This window comes from Rhinatrema bivittatum, chromosome 14 (genome assembly GCF_901001135.1).
Source record: "Rhinatrema bivittatum chromosome 14, aRhiBiv1.1, whole genome shotgun sequence".
Classification (NCBI taxonomy): Eukaryota; Metazoa; Chordata; class Amphibia; order Gymnophiona; family Rhinatrematidae; genus Rhinatrema; species Rhinatrema bivittatum.
The window spans coordinates 13582920-13601154 of record NC_042628.1 but is presented as its reverse complement, the minus strand read 5'-3'; the positions used below and the strand labels follow the sequence as shown (position 1 = coordinate 13601154).

Sequence of the window (18235 nt, the reverse complement as noted above, 5' to 3'; positions counted from 1 at the left end):
ATTGGTGATTGGATAGAGACCTCACGCACACAGTGTGTATGTATGGTGCTTCAGATGCATCAATGCCTCGTGTCACCTTTTCCAAGCACTGCTTCATGGGTGCAGAGGACTTGTGTGTTTTCGATGTAGTTTTCTTTACAAGCTTTGGTCATCGGTGCTTCTGCTTCAGTTTGTCCATCCTGCATCGATATTTTCTGCTTTTTGGAAGCCACTGCCTCTTTGTGCATTAATTGCATCGCCGACCTTCGATGCTTTGATTTTGGTGGTACGTTTTGAGTCAGACGACCATGATTACTGTGGATTGGAAGTTTTTGGTTTGACCAAATTGAAAACTCAGTCCTGGACTCAATGCTTTTTGAGGATGAAGATGAATGGTGGTTCCACAAAGCAGACCTGGTTTTTCCTGATACCTTTGGGAGGCTCTCTTCACCACCTTTGGTATTTGGGAGGGGGGGGGGGGGAGATAATGGGACATCTGTCTGTAGGCTGGTCAATTGTGTTCTGGACCTAGACCACAGAGCATAATTCATGTCTATTCATTTTCAACATAAGACAGCCTCAGGGGCAGGCCTTGAATCTGGCTGTCTGGTTTTTTGTTTTGTTTTTTTATTAGTACCAAAAAGTACTACTGAGGGTTGCTAAGGTTAAGGTTTAACTGAGTAGTCTCTCAGAGAGACTGCAGTAACTGTGTGATAGCTCGGACAAAAACAGACTTAGACTCTGAAGCAAAGTCCTGCACATGCTCAGTAAAGCTCAAAGTTCTATTGGCTTGGAAAGACGGATCTGTCCAGTTCCGCCCGATGACATCACCTATAGATCATGGGTGATTAAAACTTTATCCAATGGACATCATGTTTAGTTTATGAATAACCTCTTTATTCTACCTTAGTTTAGTTTATGAATAACCTCTTTATTCTACCTTTATTCTACCTTAGAGGTAGAATCGCTGATAAAAAGAATGAAACCTTCGACCCACCCGCTGGACCAAATACCCTCCAAGTTACTGATTCTCATCCCAGAATACATATCCAAATATCTAGCTGATATCATCAATTGTTCCCTTACACAAGGAATATTCCCGGACGCACTCAAATTGGCCACGCTCAAACCCATACTCAAAAAATCCAACCTGGACCCGGAAGAACTCAACAATTACCGTCCCATATCAAACCTCCCATTTGTATCTAAGATCATGGAGAAAATTGTAAATAAGCAACTTTCAAATTACCTAGAAGACCACAATATACTTCACACGTCACAATATGGTTTCCGAAAAGAACACAATACGGAAACCCTCCTCACCTCCCTCATGGATCAACTATATATTGGTTTTGATAAAGGACAGTCATTTCTCTTAGCCCTCCTCGACATCTCTGCGGCTTTTGATACGGTAAATCACAACATCCTCCTAAACCGACTCTCAGACATAGGAATTACAGGCTCAGCCCTCAGATGGTTCGAATCTTTCCTCAGTAATAGAGGCTATAAGGTAAAAATTAAAAACATGGAATCACCGCATACTAATGCTCCTTTTGGCGTCCCCCAGGGCTCCTCCCTATCATCCCACCCTGTTTAATATCTACATTCTCCCCCTCTGCCACCTACTTTCAAACCTCAAACTCAAATTTTATATTTACGCAGATGACCTTCAAATTTTAATCCCTATATCCAAATCATTGGACTCAACACTCAGGTTATGGAACGCTCATCTACAAACTATAAACCACTACTTATCCAGCCTCAACCTTGTGCTCAACACTTCTAAAACCGAACTCTTACTAATTACTCCAGAAGGTAGTCCCATACTTCTCCAATCACAAAATATTCCACATATATCACACGCCAGAGATCTTGGAGTCCTAATCGACAGTCACCTGAACCTAAAGCATTTTATAAAACACACTACTAAGGAGTGCTTTTACAAGTTACAAGTACTCAAAAAACTCAAACCGCTCCTATTCCACTACGATTTCAGATCCGTCCTCCAAGCCATTCTGTTCTCTAAGATCGACTATTGCAACTCCATTCTGCATGGTCTTCCAGCCTCTACCATTAAACCGCTCCAGCTGCTACAAAATGCAGCGGCAAGGATCCTGACAAATACCAATCGGAGAGAGCATATTTCTCCTATTCTAAAAGATCTCCACTGGCTCCCAGTAAACTTCCGGATCCTCCATAAATCTCTCACAATCATTCATAAAAATATCCACCATCAAACCCCGCTTGATCTGTCTCATCCTCTCAGACTGCACTCGACAGCCAGGCCTTTAAGGGATGCTTACAAGGGATCTTTACACGTTCCTACAATCAAATTAGTGCACCACGCAAACATCAGAGACCGGTCATTCTCTACTGCAGGCCCTTCCATGTGGAACGCCATGCCTCCGGACCTCAGACTGGAGACTTGTCTAACAACTTTTAAAAAGAAACTAAAGACATGGCTGTTCAGCCAAGCCTTCCCCACTACAAACTCCATTCCCTGATCTAGAATTGTACACCACACATCTCTGTAAACAAAACTTTCCAAATTTTCATGCATAATATCCATTAAAGAGAGGTTGGCTCCTTGCCCCCTCCTCTGTATATAGTATTTATTCTATTTTATTGCACTTTATATATTTATTGCTCCGCTCACCCCTTCTTTTTTTTCCTACTCCAAGTTAAGGCTTCCTTGTTATAATGTAACTGTATGCTCTGTATCTCTTGTTGATTGGTTAATTGTATATTCTTAGTTCATTGTAAACCGAATTGATTTGATTTGTATCAAGAAAGTCGGTATATAAAAGCCTTAATAAATAAGGATGTTAAACAGGTTGTTTTTTTTAGATTTTACAACACTTACAGTACTTTGGTACTTTTGGGTCAAAGGCCATATGTACTAATTTTCCCCCCCAAGACAAAAAAGGGAGAAAATCTTCATCACATGTGGCCGTTAGTAACACTGATCACAATGGATTGTTCAAAAATAGGCCGTTGCATCCCTGTATATTTTATACAGCAGCAGTGTTTGAAGTTTGTCACTTTAATTTCACACCATAATTGCTGAAGTATAGCTAATGATTAAGGACCTAAATATTTGTGTCCTAAGCCACTGGTTGGGCTTGCTATGATGATGGTTACTGAACCCACAATAGAATAAAAAAAAAATGCCAAACATCTTTAAAACTGAAGAATATAAGATAGCTTTTACTTAATTTATTGCAGTTCGATGTCTGGATGGGTCTTGCAGTCCAATATAGAAAAAAGTGAACCATTCAAGCATCCAAAAATCTGGATTAGAAAGCAAGATTTTCTGATGTATTGAGCCTGGTTAGAACATCTTTCTCTCTATCTTCCTTGCGTTAATCATTCACCTTTTCCTATCCCTTTTTCATTTTCTTGTATATGACTTGCTTTCAACTGAATGTGGTTAATACAGCTCCCCATTGAACGGCTCCATAAAAACACGTTTGTTCAGCTGTGCCCCAGAACAGAGTACTTCAGTAGCATTTAACACATTACACTCTTCTCTGCTTTGGACAATCTTGCTCTACCTTGCCTCCATACTTGTAAGGCATACCAAACACAAACCTTGGCTCACCTCCAAATTTGCTTCCTACATTCCTGCACCCACTCTGCTGAATGCCTCTGGCTGAAGTCCCATTTCCACATTTCAAATAATCCATGCTCATCTACTTCCAGTTTATTATACTTGACAAGTACTCCATTAATACAGAAGGACATAATCATCTGGGATCCACTGATCACTAGATGGTGCGATTCGGTATTAGTGAGGCAGTAACTTCACTCAAATAGGCGAGAGTCCTAGACTTCAGGGAAAATTACAGTAGTTTAAATGAGCATGTACTTCATGGAATTATTAGCTGGATAGCAAGAACTAAAGGCAGAAGAACAATGGGTAAAACTAGGAGGAGACATTGTAAGAACTAACCTTTCTTTAGGAAAGCAAATTTTAAAAAAAGTAAGGTTTTCTAAAATAGTTGAAAAAAGAATGAAAAAAGGTTAGCATTCATACAAAAGATCGCAGAAAGTAAAGTCAGGAAACATCTGGAAAAGCTAAGAGAAATTGGGAATGTTGTCAAGAGAACAACTATGCAAACAGTAAAAACAGGGGGGTCAAGACTAAGATGTTGGCAATAGGAGGAAGTGCAGAGTGCCATTGAGACTCAAAGGTGAAAGGGAGGAATACATAAAAGGCTGTTGAGAGAAAAGCCGAACTGCTTAAACACGTTTGATCTTTACTGAAGAATGGCCACAACTACAGAAAAAACAGGCACAAATAAGATTGAAGACGACAGTGTTCGGATGACTGTTCATGAGGAGCTAGCTAAACTAGAAGTAGATAAAAAAGATGGAGCTGGATGGGATACAGCAGAAGATGTTAAAAGGAACTTGAGGTATTCCAATAACTCTGCTGGCACACCTTTTCAAATGCTTTCTTTAGAGTTGGGAGTAGTTCAAGAACTGTAGACAGGCCACTGTGGCTCTTGCTCAAAGATGAAAACTGCAGGCTGGTTGGTCTGACCTCTGTGGTGAATAAATTAATGGAACTGCTGCTAAAATTGAGGGTAATATAATTTCTGGAATCTAAAAGGATTACAAAAGCCAAAGCAGCATGGCTTTAATACAGATAGGTCTTGTTAAACGTATCTGATCGATATCAAAGACTAGGGGACCAGAAAGTTGGATCAGGAGAGAGCAGTAGATGTAGTGTAGCTGGATTGCAACACCACCTTGTAAAATAGGCAGCTTATAAACTGAGCGCCCCTAGCATCACTTTCCCTGCCCCCCCCCCCCCCCCAATCTCCATGGCATCATCACCTTCTCTTCCCTCTCCCCAACGCCCCATGGCGCATTCAGCTTTCCCTTTTTCCTCCCATGTCCTGGAATGGCAGAAGTCTGAGCAGTGCTTACCTAGTGCTGCTTCCTTCTTCAATTGGAGCTGCACGGGGCGAGGTCTGGCAAGAGTACAGGGACCAGGACAGTTTCTTTTGCAGAGGAAAGTGAGCAGAGAGGGAAGCAAACAGCTACTCTCCCAGCTCCCCCTGCAGACAGGTGAACATCAATTTCTCTTTCCATCCTAGCCAGCAGGAAGACTGCAGCCAGGGCACACCAGTGTGCTGGGCACATCGTTTCGGAATTCTGCTTTAAAATTGGCTACCAATCCACTTTTTAATTTCCTGACTAGTCTAATGAAGGCTTTATAAAGTGTCTTCTGAAAACCTAGATAGATTATATCAACTGGCTTACCTTTATCCACATGTTTATTTACATATTCAAATAATTTAACATTAGTAAAGCATGGATTTCCTTTTGTCAAAACCATGCTAGCTCATAAGAACATAAGAAATTGCCATGCTGGGTCAGACCAAGGGTCCATCAAGCCCAGCATCCTGTTTTCAACAGAGGCCAAACCAGGCCATAAGAACCTGGCAATCACCCAAACACTAAGAAGATCCCATGCTACTGATGCAATTAATAGCAGTGGCTATTCCCTAAGTCAACTTGATTAATAGCGTTAATGGACTTCTCCAAGAAGTTATCCAAACCTTTTTTGAACCCAGCTACACTAACTGCCCTAACCACATCCTCTGGCAACAAATTCCAGAGTTTTATTGTGCGTTGAGTGAAAAAGAATTTTCTCCGATTAGTCTTAAATGTGTTACTTGCTAACTTCAAGGAATGCCCCCTAGTCCTTCTATTATTCGAAAGTGTAAATAACCAAGACATCTACTCGTTCAAGACCTCTCATGATCTTAAAGACCTCTATCATATCCTCCTTCAGCCGTCTCTTCTCCAAGCTGAACAGCCCTAACCTCTTCAGCTTTTCCTCATAGGGGAGCTGTTCCATCCCCTTTATCATTTTGGTTGCCCTTCTCTGTACCTTCTCCATCGCAACTATATCATTGAGATGCGGCAACCAGAACTGTACACAATATTCAAGGTGCGGTCTCACCATGGAGCGATACAGAGGCATTATGACATTTTCTATTTTATTAACCATTCCCTTCCTAATAATTCCCAACATTCTGTTTGCTTTTTTGACTACTGCAGCACACTAAGCTGATGATTTTAAAGTATTATCCACTATGATGCCTAGATCTTTTTCCTGGGTGGTAGCTCCTAATATGGAACCTAACATCATGTAACTACAGCAAGGGTTATTTTTCCCTATATGCAACACCTTGCACTTGTCAACATTAAATTTCATCTGCCATTTCGATGCCCAATCTTCCAGTCTTGCAAGATCCTCCTGTAATGTATCACAATCCACTTGTGATATATCTACTCCGAATAATTTTGTATCGTCCACAAATTTGATAACCTCACTCGTCGTATTCCTTTCCAGATCCAAGTATAGATCCCTGAGGCACTCCACTGTTTACCCTTTTCCACTGAGAAAATTGACCATTTAATCCTACTCTGTTTCCTGTCTTTTAACCAGTTTGTAATCCACAAAAGGACATCGCTTCCTGTCCCTTGACATTTTAGATTTCTTAGAAGCCTCTCATGAGGGACTTTGTCAAACGCCTTCTGAAAATCCAAATATACTACATCTATCGATTCACCTTTATCCACATATTTAGTAACCCCTTCAAAAAAATGAAGCAGATTTGTTAGGCAAGACTTCCCTTGGGTAAATCCATGTTGACTGTGTTCCATTAAACCATGCTCTACGAAACACTTATATCCCGATAATCCACAGCTCTAGGCAGATAAAAAAATTCATAAGACATAGAACAAACTTGTCATATAAAAAACATTAAGCCAAGTTTATCCATATGCCCAGCAATTGTTTTTAAATAAAAGCTTCCAAGAACTGATGTCAGGTTCATTAGCATGTAGTTTTCTAGATACCCCCCTCCTGTTTCCCTTTTTAAAAATCAAATACATTAGTGATTCCCCTGTTCTAAGGTAGCAGCAGATTTTAATGACTGGTTACAGATTAACAATGTAGGTTTGCAATTTCATACTCTAGTTTTCTGAACTTTTGGGTGAATACCACCAAGTCCTGGTGATTTGCTATTTAAGTTTGTCAACTTTCCTGATTCGCAATGACTACTTCAATTCCTCTGAATTACCTACAAAGAACAGTTCCAATGTTTGGTTTTATGATTTTATGTTTTATACATCGCTCTGGATGCTTATTGTAAAAACTGTAAAGCAATTTGTAAATATTTTGTAAATAAAAAATAAATATCCTCTATTGAAGTGGTTCTCAACTAGGTTCTAGGGACACACCTAGCCAGACAGGTTTTCAGGATATCCATGATGAATATGCATGAGGTAGATTTGCATGCACTGCCTCTATCATATGGAAATCTTCATGCATATTTATTGAGAAACCTGATTGGCTAGGTGTGCCCCAAGGACAGTGTTAACTCCTGCTTTATAGTAAAGATCAAAGCAAAGAATGTTTAGTTTTTCTGCTATGGCCTTCTTTTCAAGTGACCCTTTTAGCATCTGGTCATCTAATGGTACAAATTATTCCCTTGCAGATTTTAAGTATTTTTTTTAATGTATTTTGAAGTTATTAGTTTTTACCTCTTTGGCAACATTTCTTATCTAATAAAGACAGCCAGTTTGCCAGCACTTATGTTGTTTCCTCTTTAGAACCTGCTATGCAGCCTCCCCTCCCACCAGAGGCCCTCAGCGAGCTCCACGTTACTGCCTCATTGATCACTTGATGCTCAGCCCCAGCCCTACTTAACCCAGCCTTTCCATTCTCTCAGTGCCTCTTCATTGAATACACGTGGCTCTCTGACCTGGCCAGTCTTGCAACTTACCCATGCCTTCTGCCTTGCGGCCTACCTTGATCTCTGGCATTCCAGCCCTCTGCCATACTCATTGCCCTCTTGGGCTTCCCCGTCTTACCTTGCAGCCTTTGGGACTTCTAGGTCCACCTAGCCAGCTGTGTGCCCTGTTTGGGCTTTTTTGTTTTCTGTTCCTTGTCCATTCCTGTCTATGTCTGGCCCCTTGTCAGTCTGCCAAGTCCTTGGTTCAAGCCTTTCCTGTATCCAGCCCCTGCCTATCCTCAGTATGAGCTTTACCATTAGTACCCGGTTCCAGCCCCCAACCTGTACCAGCACCAGCCATGATTTTCTGTAAAAGGAAAGTCCTTCTGGCACTCAGAACCCAAGGGCTCAACCTTCAGGGGAGGCAGCTGGTTAAGCAGAAGACCATCTCCAGTCCTGCCTTGCAGTCCTGTGTTGCTTCTACAGGAGTGCTCCCTGATTGCAGCCTGCCAGACCATGACAAATGCGGGAAGATATCTGTTTAAAAATACCATCTTGGAGGCAAAGGTAAAATGTATTCACACCATTAAAGGTCAAAAGAAGCCCAATCTCTATGCATAGACTTAACCCTTATCACGGTTCCTTTTTATGTCATTTTAACTAAGGCACACCTCTAACTGCTATCACTTCTGGAGAATTTTGGAAAGAGTTATAAAAGGAATCAGCAACCATCCATTTGCAGGCACAATAACTTTCCAAGAAAGTGGTGGAAATTCATCAAAATTTGGTATGCAGGAGGAAATTTGGAATACATTCGATGAGTTTAAAAAGCATTCTAGAAATAAGTTTTAGTAGTAGTCTAAGTCAATGGAGGAAAACTAATTGTGGCTACCTTCTAGGCAGGTGAGCCCTGGAGATAAGAACTTAAGAGGACTGATGAGGAGGAGAAAGGTCCTGTATACACAATCACTGGTCTCATCCTTAACAGTCTTACCATCTGCTCCCATCTCTACTGCAAAATCTCTTGCAGATACCATAAATCCATTAAACTTGCTATGTCCCGAAATAAAATGTTTGCAGTTTGCTTTCTGAAGAAGTTTCACCCTACTTGACTAAGTCATCCTTACCATACAATGGTTTGCAGAAGTATTTGACCCCCAAAAACAATCAGATGTGTGGATTACAAATGACACCAAACAAATTGTTTCAGACAGTATGCTTATTGCAAACCAGTATGCTCTTAAGTAAATGTTCAAAGTCACAATTCATTCATTATTTCTCTACATAGTTTGTAAAATAAAATTTAAAACTGAAAAATGCTGCTTACATTACATATTCTACCCCTTCAGACTAGTACTTGGTAGAAATACCTTTTGCTGCAATAACAGCTTTAAGTCTGTGGGATAAGTTTCTACCAGCATTGCACACTGATTGGGAGTAATTTTTGTCCATTCTTCTTGGCACAGATTATCGATTGGATCGAGATCTGGACTTTGACTTGGCCATTGTAGAACATTCACCTTTTTGTTGTTCAACCACTCATGTTGCTTTGGCCTTGGTGCTTTAGGATCATTGTCCTGCTGAAAGCTGGACTTTCTCCCACATTTGTTTTTTTAGCAGACTGAAGCAGCATCTCCCTGTATGTTGCACCGGCCATCCATCCTTCAATTTTAACAAGATGCCCAGTCCCTGCTGAAGAAAAGCATCCCCACAACATGATGCTGCCACCCTCATAATTTACTACTGGGATGGTGTTAGCTTTGCACCACACATAGCATTTTGATTTTTGGCTCATCTGACCAGAAAACCTTCTCTCACATTTTAGCTGGGTCACTCTGATGCTTTCTGGCAAACTCCAGTCATGCTTTTGATGTAGTTTTTCTTCAGTAATGGCTTCTTTCCAACCACCCTCCCATACAGAGCTCTTGATATGGTTGACTAGTGAACCTCCACTCCAGTCTCAGCCACTGAGTTCTGTAGTCCTTCAAAGTGATTGCTGGCCTCTATAGCTTCCTTCACAAGTCTCCTTTTTGCTCTGATGTTGGGTTTTGAGGGATGGCCTTGTCTAGCCAGTGTCTAGATGGCATGATGGACCAATTCTGAAGAATTGGAAGCTGCAACAGTGCTCACTGGGTTATCCAAGCACTTGGATATTATTTTATAGCCTTTTCCTATCTTGTCCATGTCTATAACTTTCTTTAGTTTCCTTAAAATGCTTTTTGATCTCCATTTTCAAAGCTTTCCTGCAGCTTCACAGTCTGACAAAAGTACTGGGATTAGGGGATCTTGTATCCAGAAAAACTAGCTTTTTTTTTTTTTTATGATTCACAAGTAGAGGCCAATTGCAAACCAATTGTTAGAGCAATATTTTTTATCTGTGTAAACTTAGGAGTGTCCAGAGCACAGGGGTTGAGTACTTATGCAAGCAGCATTTGTCACTTAAATTTTATTTAACAAAAAATGCAGAGAAATAATGAATAGTGACTTTAAAAATTTACTTTAAGAGCATATTGTTTACAATAAAACATGCTGTCTGGCACAATCTGTGTAAGTGTCATTTGTAATCCACATAAATCTGACTTTTGTTTTTGAAGGGGAGGTGTGGAATACTTTTGCAATATAGAGCTACTCTTATTTCAATATTTTTTGTACCCTGGTATCAATATCCCATTAGTTACCCTCATTCCATCAGGTCTCAGATTAATGTCATACTTTCTAACTCTCCAACCTTATTTTCTTACTTCTGACATTGGCATATAGGCACCTAAAATGTATTTTTTATTCTCATTCACAGGGATGGAAATACATTTAGAAAAAAAAGTTTGCACACCAGATAATTGTCTCACTTTCATTGGTGCTATTTTCCTTATCTTTTTTTGCTCTTTATTATTTATTTTTGTTTATATTTTTTGCTTCTTTTCTTTTTTGTACTTTTCTAAATTTTAGGCACCAGGGGCAAAATTTTAGATGCCAGGTAACCTGCTTCCTGGGATTTTTCTAGCCCTACCTTGTCACAAAATGCCTATTAGTAGTTAATATAGGTAATTTGGAACCATTTACATTTGTCTGCTCCATTTAAATTAATCTGGACTACCTTGCCTCTCTCTTCATGCTCTATGAGGCAAGCTAAGGATGGAAGCAGTTTTGATAGGTGAAATATTAAAATGTTTAAATACAAACTAAACTAATTTCCCTATTTTAATAGTATCACTTGAAGATTGATGTGCTCCAGATACCCCATGACCTATTTCAAAGATGGCTCTATATCCTTTTTAATGCCATCAGCTGGGTTCCATTTTGGTTAAGGTGGAGCCTAATTTATAGAAATAGGCTCCGCACCCCCCCCCCCCCAAAAAAAACAAACCCAAAACTGTTTTCTAATTAATCTAAAAAGCCTTCGTTTCTGGATCGTTTCATCCACGCACTGAAGACATTGGAGCTCAGCCTGCCTGTGGGGTCCTTGAGCGGACCTGGGAGCATTTCCAAGAATGCAACTCTGAAGTTCAGAATTCAGTCTCCTATCTATTTATTTAAAATTTAAATTTATTTATTTAAATAAATCTATTTATCTATTTATTTTTTATATATATTTTTTATATATATTTATCTAGCAACTTATAACTTGGCCTTCAAAATCCCCCCCCCCTTTTTACACCTTCATGTGTCATTGGTACATACATGTGCCATGACAAGTGGCTCCTCTCCAGCACTCTTTAAAATCCTATCTATGTAATGCATGAAGTCTGCTATCTTTGTACCAGCCATGCAAAATTACCAAGCAAATCTCACGGCTATCAGCCATCTACATGTCTAATGCTCAAACCTCAAATAATGGCACTCCTGGGTATACATCCCTGGAGACTCACTCTCAGTGCAAGAGGATAGCATCGTTTGGAATGCAGATCTCAGCTACAGAATCACTTAAGAACATAAGAAATTGCCATGCTGGGTCAGACCAAGCGTCCATCAAGCCCAGCATCCTGTTTCCAACAGAGGCCAAACCAGGCCACAAGAACCTGGCAATTACCCAAACACTAAGAAGATCCCATGCTACTGATGCAATTAATAGAGTGGCTATTCCCTAAGTAAACTTGATTAATAGCCGTTAATGGACTTCTCCTCCAAGAACTTATCCAAACCTTTTTTGAAACCAACTACACTAACCACATCCTTTGGCAACAAATTCCAGAGCTTTATTGCACGTTAAGTGAAAAAGAATTCTCTCAGATTAGTCTTAAATGTGCTACTTGCTAACTTCAAGGAATGCCCCTAGTCCTTCTATTATTCGAAAGTGTAAATAACCGATTCACATCTACTCGTTCAAGACCTCTCATGATCTTAAGACCTCTATCATATCCTCCCTCAGCCGTCTCTTCTCCAAGCTGAACAGCCCTAACCTCTTCAGCCTTTCCTCATAGGGGAGCTGTTCCATCCCCTTTATCATTTTGGTTGCCCTTCTCTGTACCTTCTCCATCGCAACTATATCTTTTTTGAGATGCGACCAGAATTGTACACAATATTCAAGGTGTGGTCTCACCATGGAGCAATATAGAGGCATTATGACATTTCCCGTTTTATTAACATTCCCTTCCTAATAATTCCTAACATTGTTTGCCTTTTTTTTTTTGACTGCTGCAGCACACTGAGCCGACAATTTTAAAGTATTATCCACTATGATGCCTAGATCTTTTTCCTGGGTGGTAGTTCCTAATATGGAACCTAACATCGTGTAACTACAGCAAGGGTTATTTTTCCTTATATGCAACACCTTGCACTTGTCCACATTAAATTTCAACTGCCATTTGGATGCCCAATCTTCCACTCGTCGTATTCCTTTCCAGATCATTTATATATTGAAAAGCACTGGTCCAAGTACAGATCCCTGAGGCACTGCACTGTTTACCCTTTTCCACTGAGAAAATGGACCATCTAATCCTACTCTGTTTCCTGTCTTTTAACCAGTTTGTAATCCACGAAGGGACATCGCTTCCTATCCCATGACTTTTTAAGTTCTTAGAAGCCTCTCATGAGGGACTTTGTCAAATGTCTTCTGAAAATCCAAATACACTACATCTACTGGTTCACCTTTATCCACATGTTTATTAACCCCTTCAAAAAAAAGTTGAAGCAGATTTGTTAGGCAAGACTTCCCTTGAGTAAATCCATGTTGACTGTTTTCCATTAAACCATGTCTTTCTATATGCTCTACAATTTTGATCTTGAGAATAGTTTCCACTATTTTTCCCGGCACTGAAGTCAGGCTCACTGGTCTATGGTTACCCGGATGCTCTTTCTTGGTAACACTACTTCTCCAAAGCAGCACAAAGGATTCTAAGGTGGAGGTGGGACCATTCTACTGTGCCTCTGAAAGTCTCCTCTATATACTTTTCTGTCTGCCTCAACTCCTCTAGGGACCATAATCAATCTCCAAGAGCTATTTGCACCAGATGTACAATTTTCTCTCTGTTGGGAAGAAATCATATGTGCACTTGGTGCAAAAGACTGGATAGCTCCTATCCAGCTGCTAGACTGTTGCCTGCATTGTCTGTTCAGTTATTAAAGTGGGAAATGCTTAGCCAGGTTTAAATGCCTTCCACACTTTTAGTCACACAGTTCAGTAGTTGAACTAGTTTGCAGACATGTAATAAAACTAGTCTCAAGAGTTTGATATTGTTTAGGTTTAATAGCCTCTAGATCCTCCTCCCCGGTAGCCTAACTTTCCTGATAGTCCAATTCTCAGAAGCTCACTCTACTAGTGTGTCTCACTCAGTGATTAAAAGAAACTCTGATCTTCTACCTTCAATATTTCTCAATTTACACTACAAGATTTCATAGTCTTTGTACTGGAAAATAGAACCATTTTCATATCACACTTATGACAATCCATGTTCTCCACAAATCAACTGGGAAAAGTAGACTTAATTTAAATTTTCACCACTTCACGGAATAAGTGCCATTATTACAATTTCTCAATTGCTTTCCTGAGCCTATAACTGCCATTGACCATGAAATCATTCAGATTCCATACATATGTATACACACAAGATATACAACTAAAGCTAAAATGTGTAAGAGTACTTTTAGTTTGTCATATTAGGGTCTGTAACCTTTGCCAACCAATAATTATGATAAATTTAGATTCCAATCAGATATTCAAAAGTAGAAATAGCATTCAAAAGTCTAAATTCATCCCAGAAAAAGCAACAAACCACGTTCAAAAGACTATTTAGAAACCAGAAAAAGCAAATCAATAAGCATCAACTAAAATATTCACCAGGGGAATAAATTGGATCAGAATACAACATAGTAAAAGAAAGGATAGCAGAAAAGGTCCAAATGGTCCATCCAATCTGCCCAGCAAACTTCTTATGGTAGTATCTGCCATGCAGGTTACCCCCATGTTTCTCTAAAAGGATAGCAACTGCTGCACTGTGCAGTTATCCCCAAGCTTTGTGATAACCCATAAAAATATTTATGGCTAGCAACAATTTTACTGGGCGATGAGCCTTCTTGAAAATTTAGACAATGCAGCTTGAGGTGCATTGCTTATGGACTTGGCCATAGAAGCAGTCCTGTATTTTTTCACTTCATATTACTGAATGAAATATGAAGGAAGCATTACTTCACCATGAAGAATTTAGTAAGCTATATTCAAATTCTTTATTCCTGAAATTATATTTTAAAAAATACCTAATGTCAGTGCTTAGTATTCACAATATAAGAAAAAGGCTTAAGAGTGCACAATAAAGGCTTGTGCAGAAGGCTATGATTTGTGAGACTTAAAGAGGAGTTTAGGAGTAAATAAACTTCAAATAATAAATGACAATTTGAAACTTATCAAAGCACCAAGGATTGAAGTTCAAAAACGGTCGAAATAATTTGCTTCCTAAAGTAAGTGCATGCTTCTTCAGCATGACAGCTCCAAAACACAGACTCAGTCACAGTGAGCAACATTTCTCCCCAAACTGTTACATAGATACAGTAAACCGAGTATTATTTCTGCACAAGAAAGTTAAATGGGGAGAGGAAATGGAAGAGTTGATGAAAGTAGCACTGAGGTTAGCAAAGTCGACTAAGACACAGCATAGCCAAATGTGCAGAAACTGAGGGCCCAGACCCTTGCTTCTGGAGCGATGGCCTTTCCGGCAGCCTCCTGCCGGCAAAATGTCACAGCTCAGCTCCTGTTACACAGTTACCAGCGCGGAGGAAGGACCCCGAGCCGGGCAGGGGAAAGTGCGCGGAAATATGAAAGCTGTCCGGAGGGAGGGGGGGGGGGAGATCCTCGTCCATCCTCCCGAGCTGGAAGGCAGGACACCCCCCCCACTCCTCCGTCCACAGCCCCTCAGCAGCAACTCTGCCGCGGGACAGAGCGCTAGGCCACCCGGGCACCTCCGTCCCCCCCTCTCCAATGAGGGAAGGAGGAAGGAGTGGAAGCAGGCCAGCGGAGGCACTCCTCTCCCGGATACGAGAAGAGAAGGCGCCGCCGCCGCTGCTCGCTCGCTCGCTCCCTCCCTCCCTCGGAGGACCCCCCGGCGCTGCTCCACATCCCCGCGGCGCGAAATCCTCCTCCTCCTCCCCGGTCGGGGGGGGGGGGAGGGGTAGAAATTACCCCCGCAGGAGGAGGCCGCCCGCGCGCGCCCCTTACCTGCTGCGACCTTTCACCGCCCCGAAAAGCGCAAAGCGAGGGGGTTTTACGGCACCGCCGAGTCTCTTTGTCTCGGGACAAAGCCCCCCGAAGTTTCCCTCCTGAAAACAGCACTGAACCTGGCCCAGGCTAAATAGGACCTCATCCCTGAAGGACCCCTCTCCGCGGCAGCCCCCCCCCCCCCCCCACCACCGGAGGAGGAGAGGTAGGAGGGCATCGCCAGTACGGGTACCAGCGGCCTGACGTGCCTGCTTTATTAGTGGGGGTGGGGTGGGGGGGCGCTCCGCCCCAGCCCCGGGAGGAGGGGCAGTTAAAAAATAAATACATTTGGATACAGAGAATCAATCCCCCTCCCCTCGCTTGTTTCAATAAGACTCCTTACCAGGCTCCGGGATCCAAAGCGAAAACCGGGCAGGCCTCGTTTCCGTCCGCTGCGAGAGCAAGGAGGCTTCTGGGCGAAGTTTTCACACGGGGAAAATTGCGCGCAGCAGGCAGAGCCGAAGCCGGCTATAGATTTAAAGGAGCCGCGTCCCATACGCTTAGGGATCGGCTGCAAACTCGCCGGCGGGCAGAGCGGCCGGGCCTCGGAAAAAGAGGTGACCGGAAAAAACCCACATTGGGAAGGAGCCAGCGCACCGCTGCTCGCTATATATCGCCGGCCCTTGGCCTCATGAAGCTCTAGCTGTGTTCCGAGTGGTCCAAAAAGGAGGGCATTCTGACGAAAAACAGACCGCGGCCTAGGAAAAATTACCTCAGCGTCTTAACACCTGCGAGGTTCCACAGCGAGCGCCTTTGTAAGACCTCTTTTCATTGGCCCAGATTGAACGCTGGGCGGGGAGTGTGCAGAAATACAGCCAATCAGATTGGCTCATACAAAAAATGCATTCTTTTGGCAACCAAAACGATGAAACACTGCAGATGATCCCTTACCAAAAGCCTATTTTTCAAAAACAGATTACTTACGGTAAAATCCTATTAAAGTGTATTTAAATAGGAAATGTTTTACATCTGTTACAGGATGGGGTTTATTATTTTTAATTTGTATGTTTACCAAAAGCAGGCAGTATATGAGATGATTTGACCACTGTAAAAAAAAAAAATGTATGCAATTGAGGAATTCCTAATTTTAGTGTATTTCCACACCTCCCAGGGTTTCACTGTTGTCTGAATTTAATTATAGGTTTCTCATTCTAGCAAATAGATGTTGACAATTTAATTTAAATACATTTTCACACTACAAATAGTGTTGCTAATTTAAAATTATCATTGCTTTGGCAATTTCCAATCAAACCCAGTTATTACCTTAATACTGCTATTGAAAAGGTGACAACTTCATTTTGCAAATCCAAATGATTGATATTAAAAATAATAGTAATTTAAGGGGCAGCTCAGTGGCAGTACTGCCTATTGCCATGCTGGAGATTTGGGTTCAGTTCATGAGCCTGCTTTTGCTTCTGAGGCCAGCCAAACTAGAGGACACAGCAGAAGAGGGTTCACCACCCCTGTAAGAAGAGAAGCCCAACCATTGCATACTGTTGATCTCTAAGGGCCAGATGCAAGATTCCAGAAGGAGCTATGGCTTGTGACCCACACTATCACTGCAATAGTTGAGTTAAACAGAAAAGGGAAGAAAGTGGTTATATTCTAAAACAAGGAAACACCCTGGGTAGTTATGAATGAAGGCTCATGATGGCATATCCAAGTAGAATCTGGAAGCCTAAAGGAGCAAGAGGAAACTAGAAATAGAGAAATATGACAGCAGAAAATGAGTGTATGGCCTAACTAGGCTGCCTATCCTCCTAACCAAGTTAGCTTCCCATTACTCTCTCAGCCATGACCTGTATTGAAGCCATGGTTTCTTGAATTCAGATATCTTTTTTGTCTCCACCACCTCCAGGGGAGGCTGTTTCATTCATCCACCACCCTCACTTATGAAGAAATAGTTCCTAAGATTACTCCTGTGTCTACCTCCTTTCAGCCTCAGCCCATGACTGCTGGTTCTAGAGCCTCCTTTCCATGGAAACTTTTGAGATATTTAAATGTCCCTATCATATCTCCCCTGTCTCGCCTTTCCTCAAGGTAGACATGTTTAGATCTTTAAGTCTATTCACATATGTTTTAGAAGGAAAACCACTGGCCATTTTGATAGTCATCCTCTGGACCAACTCCATCCTGTTTATATCCTTTTGAAGGTGCAGTCTCCAGCATTATACACACTATTTCAAATGAGGTCTCCCCAGGGATCTATACAGAGCCAATATCACTTCCTTTTTTCTGTTAACCATTCCTCTCCTTATGCAGCCAAGCATAGGGAGAGGAATGGCTTTTTTCTGGCTTTTTGCCATCACTTTATGCACCTGTTTGGCCACCTGAAACTCATCAGATACAATGAGCGCCACTCGCGCTCTTCTGTCATGCTTAAAAAAATTTCATCTCCAATGTTGCACTTCTCCCTTGGGGATTTTACAGTATAAATGCATTTGCTGCAGTTTATATATCTTAACTGCTAGACCATAGAGCAGGGGTGACCAATTCCAGTCCTCAAGAGCCACAAACAAGCCTGGTTTTCAGGATATCCATAATAAATATGTATGAGATGTGCATACATTGGAGGCAGTACATGCAAATCTATTTCATGCCTATGCATTATGGATATCCTGAAAATCAGGCTTGTTTATGGCATCTGAGGACAAGAGTGGGCCACCCTAGATCACGCCTTGAGCATCACTAGATCCCTGCTCATGTTTTCCACCCCTTCCTGGATGTCTACTTTGTTGTATCATCTACAATCCTTCTGCTGTGTTGAAAAAAAAAAACCAAAACAGTCCAAAGCCTGATTCATAAGGCACAGCAC

At 41.5% G+C, this 18235-nt stretch overlaps 1 protein-coding gene across 2 annotated transcripts in view; it reads right to left on the bottom strand.

Moving 5' to 3' along the window:
* The window catches only part of UBE2I (ubiquitin conjugating enzyme E2 I), a 50525-nt gene extending 34351 nt beyond the window's left edge, over window positions 1-16174 (bottom strand). Inside the window, exon 1 of one of the 2 annotated variants that reach the window (XM_029576668.1) lies at window positions 15764-16174. The gene's annotated coding sequence lies outside the window, so the exon portion shown is untranslated. Of the gene's footprint in view, window positions 1-15381; window positions 15568-15763 lie in introns of those variants that run through there. The other variant, XM_029576669.1, reaches the window with a different exon arrangement.
* Window positions 16175-18235: the final 2061 nt, after the last annotated feature.